Below are 12778 nucleotides of genomic sequence, written 5' to 3' on the forward strand. Positions count from 1 at the left end.
TAGAAGGAAAATTTTAAGAGTGTCTATTTAGTGCATGAATTTAACAACCAACTGCAGCCCGTGATATTCGTCGGCAAGGGATCCACAAGCCCACCAGTATATTTTGGCCTAGGCCACTGTTTCTCAACCGTGTCGAGTTTTAAGCTATGTGGACTTCAACTCCCAGAATTCCCCAGCCAGCAGGCTGACTAGAAAATTCTGGGAGTTGAAGTCCACATAGCTTCAAACCTGACAAGGATAAGCAACACTGGCCTAGCATTAGCAGACAGGGCTGGGCTTTATAATCAGGGTGATGTCACCACTCACGACACTGTTGTGTCTGTTAAATAAGCCAAGTTATGATACCATCCTGGCAAAAAGAAGCTCCAGTTTTACAGCCCGATTTTTAAGACTTGTGGCATGGCAAAGAACTGGAAGCTGAATGCCTGCCCTGAAATCTTCTTTTTGCCTTCTGCAATGCTCTCGTGTTTATTCTGGATAAACGATTGCAATTGTATGTGAGGAAAGACCTTGGGAGACAGACAAAGAGATGCTGATTAGGGAAGAGTCAGATAAGAGATGGCATAGCCCCCAGCTCCATCATGGGTGGAGGAAAAGGCTCAGAAGAGACATTTCCTAGTTTTTCAGACTGCAAAGGAGACAGTATGTGACTTGTACTTTCAGAGCTGGCAAGACTCTGTCGACATAGCCTTGTAATGAAGTAGAATTAGCTCATCTGGTCATGTTTTCCTGTCTGATCAACCTGGTAAGGTTAAGAATTATACAGGGGAATTGTAGTCATGTTAGTTTGAAGGAGTAAGTAGTTTGAGGCATCACTGTAATGGTAGCTTAGCTTTCCTCAATCTGGTGCCTTCCAGATGTGTCACATTTTGACTCCTGTAATTCCAAACCTGACAGTCAATGTTTGCAACACTGAGGAACGAATGTCAGGTTAATTGCTTCTTGTCTTCTGCAAACTGAGGCCTGTACGAAGCTCCCAGGACTTTGCTTATTCTGGATTATACAATATCTTCTGGATCATTTTGTTTGTTGACCTTTCTTAACAGAGAGAGAGAGAGAGAGAGAGAGAGAGACCATCTACTGCCAATCATTTTTGATCTGCGATTGACATGAAAGGCACAATGCAATGCAATAACACTGATGGAATTCCAAATTCAACCTTGGCCTTCAGTGGCACTAGATCACTTGTGTTTGATTGTTGTTGTTTTTTCTTTTCAAGATGTTGACTCCAGGCACAAAATTGTGTGCCTAAACGGTGTGTCCTTCAAGAGACCAACCAAATCTTTTGCTACCTGTTAACCAGGCTGGTGTTTTTAGTCTTGGGATAATAGTATTCATAACCTGGTTCCTTGCTGAAATGTCCTAGAAAGCTTTTCTAAAAATACCCTTATTTTACACAAATATGTAAAAGCAAACTCTTAGCTTTTGCCTTAATGCATGCCTGCCTAGGCAGAAAACTCTGGTTAAAGCCACCTGTGCTACCAGAGGCTTGCTCAATGCACTTGCAAAATGTATTCCCATGTGTAAAATGCTAGCAAGCAACTCCATCATGCTGGACATAATCGTGTTACCTATCTTAGTCAATTTGGTGGATTTTGCTACCCCATGGATGTTGACCAGAAGGGCAATTCTCTTTGAATGGTCTGGATTCTGTTGACTATAACTGGGATAAGATAAGGCATCTCATATTTAATTAAAATTTTAGATTGTCCTGTTAAGAGTGCAAACTCAACATGAGAAGAACAAAGGTTTCCTTTGGGCTGCCTACAGTGCCCTAGCAGAGAAAGATCTTTGACCCAGGAATTTAAAAATGGATCTGCCAATCTCTGACACACTATGCTATACTGTAGCTCATATTCACGTGCATTCTGAACATCTGAAGGAATGAAAGAGGGTTTAGTGTTAAGGAAAGAGAGGGATAGAATTCTAGGTAACTAAAACTGTGTTAAAATATTGTCTTTAACCTTCAAGGCTCAATGCTTACATTCTGAACCAAGTCATAAAAGTGACTTATGGTTCAGAGACACACCAAGTTGATGTTTTGCATAAACAACATAGATTCTTCTCACAAATGAATATATGTGTCCCAAGATAATGTTGCAGGATTGAATCTGGGTCAATCACCAGGACCAGAGATTTTGTCTCCTGAGCTTTAGGACTCGTACTGGAGCCCATCTTCACGGAACCTCTCTCTAGCAGCACACACTCTGTTCTGGGTGTGGTATTTATATAGTGCCTGCTGTATGTGGCTTTTTAGATGTTGATTAAGGTGTTGATGGCTGGCTATTAAATCATAGGCTGTCGTATGGTAGGCTTACACTGCAGTGAACAAGGACATACGTTCAGTTTTGCAGCTAATAAGATTGTTGGACGAGCAGGCACAAAAACAGCCAGGGAAGTGATTGAAGCCTGGGAAACAGGTCCCACATCAGTCAGCAGGAGTGGTGATTTACCATCAACTTATCAAGTACTTCGGAGGCGAGGGTTTGGCAGCACAAGCAAACAACAGCCAGTGACTTAATAGTCAGACATCAACATCTAAAACAGCTACACACAACAGACACCATATAAATACTACACAAAGAACAGCACACAGTCTGCTAGAGAGAAGTTCCTTGAAAATGGGCTCCAGCTTGGAAGACTAAACTTCTGGTTCTGGTGACCAACCCAGATTGAATCCTGCACAGATTTTCTGAAGGAGATGCATCTTTGGACAACTCCATCTGTAGACACAACAAATTGTAGATACCATGTTTAGGTATGGCTAGAGTTGCCTTGGAGCCTCTAACTGTGGGAAGGAATTGCATCTCCTCTTGACTTTCTTTTGGACAGGGAAGGATTATTTTTTTTCTCTCCCTCTACTAGTAGATAAAAGTTACCTAACAAATCTGATGAACAACAGAATCTGGAAAGGTACTACATTAGTATGTCTGGTTACAGTCTTCAGGTCAGAAAATGGGCTGAGGTCTGCAAAGGGAAATTATAGCTTTTTGCAGGAGTTAAAAATCACCTTTCTACATTAATAGGCTGTAAGCTGAAGGTGGCTAAACAGGAAAGGACATGGAAGCAAGGAGAACAGCTCAATGAATGGGTTAGCCTAGCATGCAATTTCTGTAAGACAAAGTGCCAAACTTAGAATCATTAAGAACATAACTCGAACTAACTGCCGACACAAGAATATCCCTGTGTACACACTTACAGACAGTTCTAATCACCATACCTTAAGAATCTAGTTCAGTGTTTTTCAACCTTGGCAACTTGAAGATGTGTGGACTTCAGCTCCCAGAATTCCATGCTGGCTGTGGAATTCTGGGAGTTGAAGTCCACACATCTTCAAGTTGCCAAGGTTGAAAAATACTGATCTTGCGATAGGAAATATACAAAAAAATAGACACCTCATTCATTGGAGTAACTCTCTTAAAACAAAAGGCTGTACATCAGGGGTCTTCAAACCTGACCCTTTTATGACTTGTGGACTTCAACACCCAGAATTCCTCAGCCAGGCCTGGCTGAGGAATTCTGGGCGTTGAAGTCCACAAGTCATAAAAGGGCCAGGTTTGAAGACCCCTCAACTAGTCTATCTCATTGCTGGTCCCTTTAGTTGTGCAACTGAAGTATTTTTTGATTCCTTCACCAGACAGGAGAGGTGTAGTTTGGGTGCTGATTGATAAAACAATCATTAAAATATATATATAGCTCCTCTTTGCAGAGGTTGCCTGTCCCCCCCAAGATCTAAAATGGTTGCATCTTCTCACCAAAGTCACATGCAACGAGCGTGCAATCGAATAATCCCATCATCACCATCCTACAACGTATTCAGGATTGAAACGCTGAACACATCAATTGCATGCCTTGGCTTTGTAAATGACAAAATCCTTCTCTCCCCATCGCTGCACACGAATGCTTTTGTATACTTTAGTCAGATCGATATTTTACCAGAACGCAAAAATAGAGGAATTTGTTTCCTGATTATTTATTTATTTATTTATTTATTTTTTAAAAAAGATCGAAACCACCAATATATATATGGCAACGAGGCCTGCCTGCTGATGTTCTATTTCTATTTATGCACTGGTGTTTCTCATGAGGGCTGTTAATCTATAGAGACTGCATTCTCTTTTAAATATTGCAAAAGGACAGGGACATCGCCTCTAGGAGAAGAGCCATGGAAAATTTCTCACAAGTCTAAAAGCAGGAGGCAAATTTCTTCTGCCTGCTGTATTTATGTGTGGTGATCTGTTGATGCAACCATGCCCAAACCAACACATCTGAGTTGCTTTCTCTAAAAGCAATCTTAGTCAACCACCTGCTTTGGACTACAAGTCCCATTCTCTCTGTTTGGCAGAGCCTGACACCTGCTGGCTGAAGAGGAGAATTGCTCCAGGTCAACCGATTTGGAGACCCCACCACAAAGGTGGCTTTAAAATGTTCCCCAGCTCTTTGTTCCTCTTCTAAAGCATCTTTCAAACTAGAATGATAAGCCATGCCTAAAGACTACACCGCAGTTCATAATTTTGTAAAGCAACAGCTGGCGGGTCTTGTTTTCATTCAGAAACACACTTCTGAATTTTCTTTCTGGAAAGGGATGAAATGCTTTGAGTTACGAGAACTCATCCCTAAACTTTGGTGTTCTTGCAGGAAAAAAAAATCGCTTTTGCCTGATTTATTCATAATAGCCTTAGCTGATGGTCATCTGTATACCTTTTGGTCTTAAAAAAAGGATCTCATGAAGGGGAACTAATCTTTCCCCAGATGCGCAGGTCCCCGGCCATGAAGGGCTTTCAAGGTGAAATTAGCACCTTGAGTATGGTCTGGAAGCTGACTTGCAAATTTATGGGACTTTGTGAACTTTTGATACTTGTCTTACTGGCTTCCATGGACCCAGGCCATATACAGTGTAACGCTCCGGGGGGATTGTACCTTGCACCGTTACAGCTGTCAAAGTTCATACGATACCACCTGTGCAACAACTCCAAGAGCCTGTTTGTAACTTTGACATGTGGTTGCATTGATCTCATTCCTTGCTAAAGAAGCACTTTGTGTAGGATCGATCCAGACATTAGACCGGGGTGTGTGTGGGGGTGTCCCCAAACTTGGCTACTTTAAGACTTGTGGACTTCAACTCCCAGAATTCCCACCCTGGCTTGAAGAGAACAAGTCTTAAAGTGGGCAGGTTTGGAGAACCTTGAGTTAGACTGTATGACTTCTTCTTTGAAAAATAAAGACCCGTCTATCTGTTCCATCAGAACCAGCTCTAGTAAGAACATCAGGGGTGTCACAAGGTGTGGTCAAGAGCAGGGGTCCTCAACCCCCAGTCCATGGACCAGCAACGGGCCAGAAATTGATCCGTGCAAACAAGCAAAGCTCCATCCGTGGGATGGAGGCAGCGCGTGAAACCATGTCTCCTCCGGTCTGTGGAAAAACTCCTCTCCACGGAACCGGTCCCTGGTGACTGAGACATTGGGGGCCGCTGGTCAAGAGGATACTTGCAAAGGTGCAATCAAGCTTTACCTGTTATTATGAGCAAGTTAAAAAAAAAAAGGAAAGGTGGAGCTTTGCACTGTGGCTGCCATTTCATCTTTTTTTTTTACCCTATCCCATAGACATCTTTGATTAGCAGGAAAGAAAAACCTGTGGATTTCAAACTAAAGAACTAGAGGCCAAACTTTAACACGAATGTCATCCGTCTGTGAGCTCAGCAGCTCAGCAGCTTGCAACAGGCAAATAGATATTATGTCAGTAGATGGAAATTTATGTCTGACACACAGATTAAATTAAGGGCTTTGGGGATGTTGGAAGAAACTGGCACGCAGACCATCAGATCAATTGACCGTGAGATTACCAGTAAGATGCAGCAATTTCTAAGCGCTCGGACTTCAGCTCCCAGAATTCCTTGCCAGTGCAGCCACTGAGCAGAGCATTATGGGAGTTGGTCCATGCATCTAGAAGTTTGCCAGTGCTGATGTATAAAGACTGTCCAGTTGTTTTTTTCTGGGGAGCCAAGAAAGATTTTGCCAAGAACTGGACATGTGTGAATGTAAAAACATGGGTTCTATTACCAAACAACGTTTCTTCTCGAGAAAAACGAGAAATAAAGTTAAAATAACCTACGTCACGTTTGCAAAGGGAAAATAAGAATATATAGGAATCAAATAAAGAAATAAATGTGCTAATCTGCAATGCTTCCTTAAAAAAAATTGCATTTGGAAACATTGCAAACTTAGCCAGAGAATGCCTCTGAAATTAAGCCCTGTTAAGCCATGATCGGCTACATTTGCCTGTATTTTCAAAATCTTTCGTTTTAAAGGTTTCCTCTGGAAGCATCAGACAAGCACTTTTGTGGACTAGGTTATTTGTAATATGAGAATAATCAAGATATATTGATTGCTAACAATGTTAGGAAAATAACCTGTATCCAATGAGGCAGAACAATGTACAGGTAAGTCCTCGACTTACAAGAATTTGTTTAGTGACTGCTCAAAGTGATAACAGCACTCAAAAAAAGTGACTTATGATGGTTTTTCACACAACCATTGTAGCATCCCCATGGTCAAGAGTTCAAATTTCAGCCACTTGGCAAATGACTCATATTTATGACGGTGGCTGTGTCCGGAGTCACGTGATCCCCTCTTGTGACCTTCTGACAAACAAAGTCAATGCGGGAAGCCAGATTCACTTAACAAACATGTTACTAGCTGAACAACTGCAGGGGTTCACTTAACAACTGCGGCAAAGAAAGTTGTAAAATGGAGCAAAACTCACTTAACAAATGTCTTGCTTAGCAACAGAAATTTTGGGCTCAATGATGGGTCATAAATCGAGGGCCAACCTGTATGAGTTTCCATATACGTTGCTGAGAGATTTCGCATGACTTATTTTTATTTCTTTATTTATAAATGCATCTTAGACATTTATTTCTTTATATCCCACCTTCATTGTTATTTTCACAAATAACTCAAGGCAGCAAACATATCCAGCACACCTTCCTCATCCTATTTTCCCCACAACAACAGCCCTGTGAGGTGGGTTGGGCTGAGAAAGATAGACTGGCCCAAAGTCGCCCAGCTGGCTTTCATGGCAATGATTGACTACTTATTCATGCCACGCCAAATGGATTGTGTGAATCTGTGGATGGGAACAGGAATAAACGTTAAAGCTCTTTTTACCCTGTTCTATTCCCAACCATCCAGCATCTGCAACTAATATACATAAACTGTAGTTCAGGGCTCTTCAAACCTGGCCTTTTTATGACTTGTGGACTTCAACTCCCAGAATTCCTCAGCCAGGAATTCTGGGAGTTAAAGTCCACAAGTCATAAAAGGGCCAAGTTTGAAGACCCTTGCTGTAGTTGGATCACAGCATATTATCTCTGGGTCGAAATTAACCCAGAGTAGTGCTTCTCAAGCTTGGTGACTTTAAGGCCTTTGGACTTCAATTCCCAGAATTCCCCAGCCGAAGCATGGCTGGCTGGGCAATTCTGGGAGTTGAAGTCCATGGGCCTCAAAGTCACCAGGCTTGAGAAATATTGATCCAAAAACCTGCCTGTGAGCAACTCATTCTCAACAACTGTATATTCTACAACTGTGGTTGTGATCGCTTCTGTTTGGGGATGTTTGCAGGATATGGTCAAAAAAGTCAAAATGGCAGCCATGGCAATGCGATTGAAGTGTCCCTTGTTTTTACGGGAGTTCCTTCATTTCTTAGTTACCACCTTGTGGACACCACTGCTTCTGCCTGAGGCACCAAGCCAGATGGTTGAATGGCAGATGAGATCTAATTTTCCCAATTGGTTGATTTGGATGATTATTTGAGATGATTTAAAATGGGTGACTTCCCTAGGGAGAAGTTGGTTCAATGCTGGTTACCGGTCACACTCAGCCGAGCATTATTATTTGGGGTCGCTTGGTGGATCACAAAGTTTCTTTTAATTTGCTGAACCCGTCTTGGCTTTCCTGCACATTTATTCTTGCTCCAAAGAATATTTCATAATGCCTTTGGTACAGATGTACAATTTTATGATTCCCCCCCCTGTTTTTTAAAAATGCATCGAATGGGATTCCCCTTATCTTGTATTATAGCAACTGGACCTTGGTTGAACTTCTCCTTGTAATGTGTAATTTTCCTTGTACATTTCAAAAAAGAAAGAAAAGCGAGAAACAAAGAGAAAACTTGTCTTTGGTTTCATCTTATTTTTTTCTCAAACGTTGGGGCGGGGGAAGGAATAAAATCATGTATCTTTGATGGTTCTTCAATTCTTAATCATCAAGCTAAAGGAGAAAGCGTTGGAGCCAAACAACAGAACAAAACAGGAGTTGTGTACATGTTGTATGTGTGTCTCTGTTGAATTTTAGCCTCTTGGGATATCTGGGGGAGGTGCAGCCCAAAAAAGTCAAAATGGCAGCCAAAATTACATGACCAAAGCTCTACCTCTTTTTTACATGCCTTCTTGATTTTTTTTGGGGGGGCTTGCATGTAAAGTGTCCTTTAAAAAGGTAAAGGTTCCCCCACACATGCGTGCTAGTCGTTTCTGACTCTAGGGGCCGGTGCTCATCTCCGTTTCAAAGCCGAAGAGCCAGCGCTTGTCCGAGGACGTCTCCGTGGTCATGTGGCCGGCATGACTAGACGCCAAAGGCGCACGGAATGCTGTTACCTTCCCATCTACTTTTCTACTTGCATTTTTACGTGCTTCCGAACTGCTAGGTTGGCAGAAGCTGGGACGAGTAACAGGCGCTCACTCGGGCTTCGACCCACCAAACTGCCGACCTTCCGATCGACAAGCTCAGTGTCCTAACCCACTGAGCCACCGCGTCCCTCTAAAAAGTGTCCTTGAGAATGTTAAATCTTTTCATTGGTCAATGTAATTCACACTTATCCTCTGAATCACTGTTTGTCAACCTTGGCAACTTTAAGATGGGTGGACTTCAACTCCCAGAATTCTGGGAGTTGGTCCACCCATCTTAAAGTCACCAAAATTGAGAAACATTGCATTTTTGATCAAAACTGCTCTCTCAAAACAGCTCCTACCAAGAAAAGAAAAGAAAAGAAAAGAAAAGAAAAGAAAAGAAAAGAAAAGAAAAGAAAAGAAAAGAAAAGAAAGAAAAGAAAAGAAAAGAAAAGAAAAGAAAGAAAAGAAAAGAAAGGGAGAAGAAGATGGGCATATTTTCCCACTAGAGCAAATTGATGGGGAAAAAATGAACTTGGGTGAAAAGTTATCTGCCTTAATTTTATTTATTTATTAGTTTTTTTATCTTGCCTTTTTTACTTTTAGAAGTAACTCAAGGTGCAAACATATCTAATGTCCCTTCTCCTATTTTCCACACAACAACAATCTTGTGATGTAGGTTGGGCTGTGAGAGACTGGCCCAGAATCACCCAGCTGGCTTTCATGCCTAAGGTAGGACTAGAACTCACAGTCTCCTGATTTCTAGACCAAAGTTTTAGCTGAAAGCTAAGTCCCAGGGAGAAATGCAGGTAGTTCAAGACTATCTGTATACTACATGCTGAAAAGAACTGTAGATTCTTTAAATAGGCCATTCAGTTGTGCTAGCTTCCCTCAATATATTCTTCTTTAGATGTTTTGGGAAGACATTCCCACGATTCTCAGAACACACGAACAACGTTGGTGCAATAATATCCAAGAGATGGATTGTAATGCAGCTCGTTTGCCAGAAGAGGGCAGAAACGTCCTTTTGTACAACTTGAAAGTCATTTCAGTCTCTGATTTAAAAGATTTAAGAGAGAGAGAGAGAGAGAGAGAGAGAGAGAGAGATGACAGATGATATATAGATAGCAATATCACTTAGACTTCACAGTGCTTTACAGCCCTCTCTAAGCAGTTTACAATGTCACCATAATGCCCCCAATAATCTCATTTTATCTACCTAGGCTTAGATAGAGATGACAGATGATAGATAGATTGATAGATAAATAGATAGATAGATGCTAGATATAGATAGATAGATGATATAGATAGATAGATGATAGAGATAGATAGATGATAGATAGATAGATGCTAGACAGACAGACAGACAGACAGACAGACAGACAGATAGATAGAGATAGCAATAGCACTTGTATATCGCTTCATAGTGCTTTACAGCCCTCTCTAAGCAGTTTAAAATGTCACCATAATGCCCCCAATAATCTCATTTTATCTACCTAGGCTTAGATAGAGATGACAGATGATAGATAGATAGATTGATACATAAATAGATAGATAGATGATTGATATAGATAGATAGATGCTAGATATAGATAGATAGATGATAGAGATAGATAGATGATAGAGATAGATAGATGATAGATAGATAGATGATAGACAGACAGACAGACAGACAGACAGATAGATAGATAGATAGAGATAGCAATAGGACTTGTATATCGCTTCATAGTGCTTTACAGCCCTCTCTAAGCAGTTTACAATGTCACCATATTGCCCCCAACAATCTGGGTCCTCATTTTATCTACCTAGGCTTAAATAGAGATGATAGATGATAGATAAATGATAGATATAGATAGATATAGATAGCTAGATAAATAGCTAGCTAGCTAGCTAGATGATAGATAAATGATAGATATAAGATGATGGATATATATAGAGAGATGATAGATAAATGATAGATGTAGATAGATGATGGATATAGATAGATGATAGATACATAGATAGATGATAGATATAGATAGATGATGGATATAGATAGATGGTAGATACATAGATAGATGATTAGATAGATAGATAGATAGATAGATAGATAGATAGATAGATAGATAGATAGATAGATAGATACTGTGTTTCCCCAAAATTAAGACCTGGTCTTATATATTTCTTTGCATCCAAAAGAGGCACTAGGTCTTAATTTTGGAGAATGTCTTACCTTAGGACCACTGCAGCCAGGCCATCCACGGCCCTACACCTGTCGCACCACTGCTTGATGTCTTCTGTGGCCGCTTGCCGCCGCTTGCCGTCACTTGTGGCCAGATGCCATTGGCATATTGCGCCGTTGAGGCTCCTCCCGGCAGAAGGCCGCATGGTGCTGTTGCTCACCCACTTTGGGCTGTTTCGGTTGCTTGCCGCAGGAGGCCACGTGGTGCTTCGGGGAGGCCACATGGCGCATCCTGCCGGGAGGAGCAGCAACACCGCAATACGCCACATGGTGTCCGGCTGCAGAAGTCAAGCAGTGGCGCACTAGGTGTCCGGGTGTGGGAAGCCTGGCTGTGCTGGTCCTACCGGTAAGGTAAGCAGGTGCGGGCCGTGTGGGGCAGCTTCACCCTCCTCTACCCCTGCCCTAGCTTGATTTTTAGGGGTGCACCTCACCTTAAAACTAAGGCTTAGTTTTGGAGTAGGGTTTATGTTAGGCTTACCCCTCAAAATCAGGCTAGGCCTTACTATTGGGCCGGCTCTAACTTTTGGGGCATCACGGTATATGATAGATGCTAGATACAGACAGAGAAACAGAGGCAGACAGACAGATACATGTCAGAACCTCTTAGATGGCAAGGAGCTAGTTTATATTACACAACACAACTCGCTTGATCATTTCAACAGAGTTTCTTTTTCAGAGCCATCCTTAGAATCCTGTTTGATCTTCCACAGTTCCATGTAAGAAGTTTAATAAAGTCCTTCTAGGACTGCTAAATTGAAGCTTGTAACTCAACTCATGCCTGCTTGATGACTGCCACGAAATATAACGTAAAATCGGATCAGTCGTAGGATGACCTGCTTAACAAATGACGTGACTTAGGACTGTAAATTCCATGCTCTCAAGTCGAGGGTTATCTGTAGCTATGATCTGCTAGGAATGTACGTTATTCAATTTCAGTCGGATACCCAGTTTTGGGACTCTGGGGTGGTCTTCCATTCAAATACCTACCACGTTTGCCCCTGCTTAGCTTCCCAGCACAAAAGGAGTTGTGTGAGAATAAGCTGAAGCTTCCACACCTAAAGATGAAGCAGGCATGGAAGCAGTGTGGACAAAGACCCAGGAATTTTGCCTAAAAGTCCCTTTCCAAAGATAGCTAAGAAGGAAAATAGGTAAAAAGGAACCAGGTCCTAAAGTCACCTGGATAGAATAGAATAGAATAGAATAGAATAGAATAGAATAGAAAAGAAAAGATAGAATAGAACAGAACAGAACAGAACAGAACAGAATAGAATAGAATAGAAAAGAGAAGATAGAATAGAATAGAACAGAACAGAACAGAAAAGAAAAGAAAAGAAAAGAGAAGATAGAATAGAATAGAACAGAACAGAACAGAACAGAACAGAACAGAATAGAATAGAATAGAATAGAAAAGAAAAGATAGAATAGAACGGAACAGAACAGAATAGAATAGAATAGAATAGAAAAGAAAAGAGAAGATAGAATAGAATAGAACAGAACAGAACAGAACAGAAAAGAAAAGAAAAGAAAAGAAAAGAGAAGATAGAATAGAATAGAACAGAACAGAACAGAACAGAACAGAACAGAACAGAATAGAATAGAATAGAATAGAATAGAATAGAAAAGAGAAGATAGGATAGAATAGAATAGAATAGAATAGAACAGAATAGAACAGAATAGAATAGAATAGAACAGAAAAGAAAAGAGAAGATAGAATAGAACAGAACAGAACAGGACAGGACAGGACAGGACAGGACAGGACAGGACAGGATAGGACAGGACAGGACAGGACAGGACAGGACAGGACAGGACAGAACAGAACAGAACAGAATAGAATAGAATAGAATAGAGAAGATAGGATAGGATAGGATAGGATAGGATAGGATAGGACAGGACAG

The sequence above is a fragment of the Vipera ursinii genome (genome assembly GCF_947247035.1).
Source record: "Vipera ursinii genome assembly, chromosome: 3".
NCBI lineage: Eukaryota > Metazoa > Chordata > Lepidosauria > Squamata > Viperidae > Vipera > Vipera ursinii.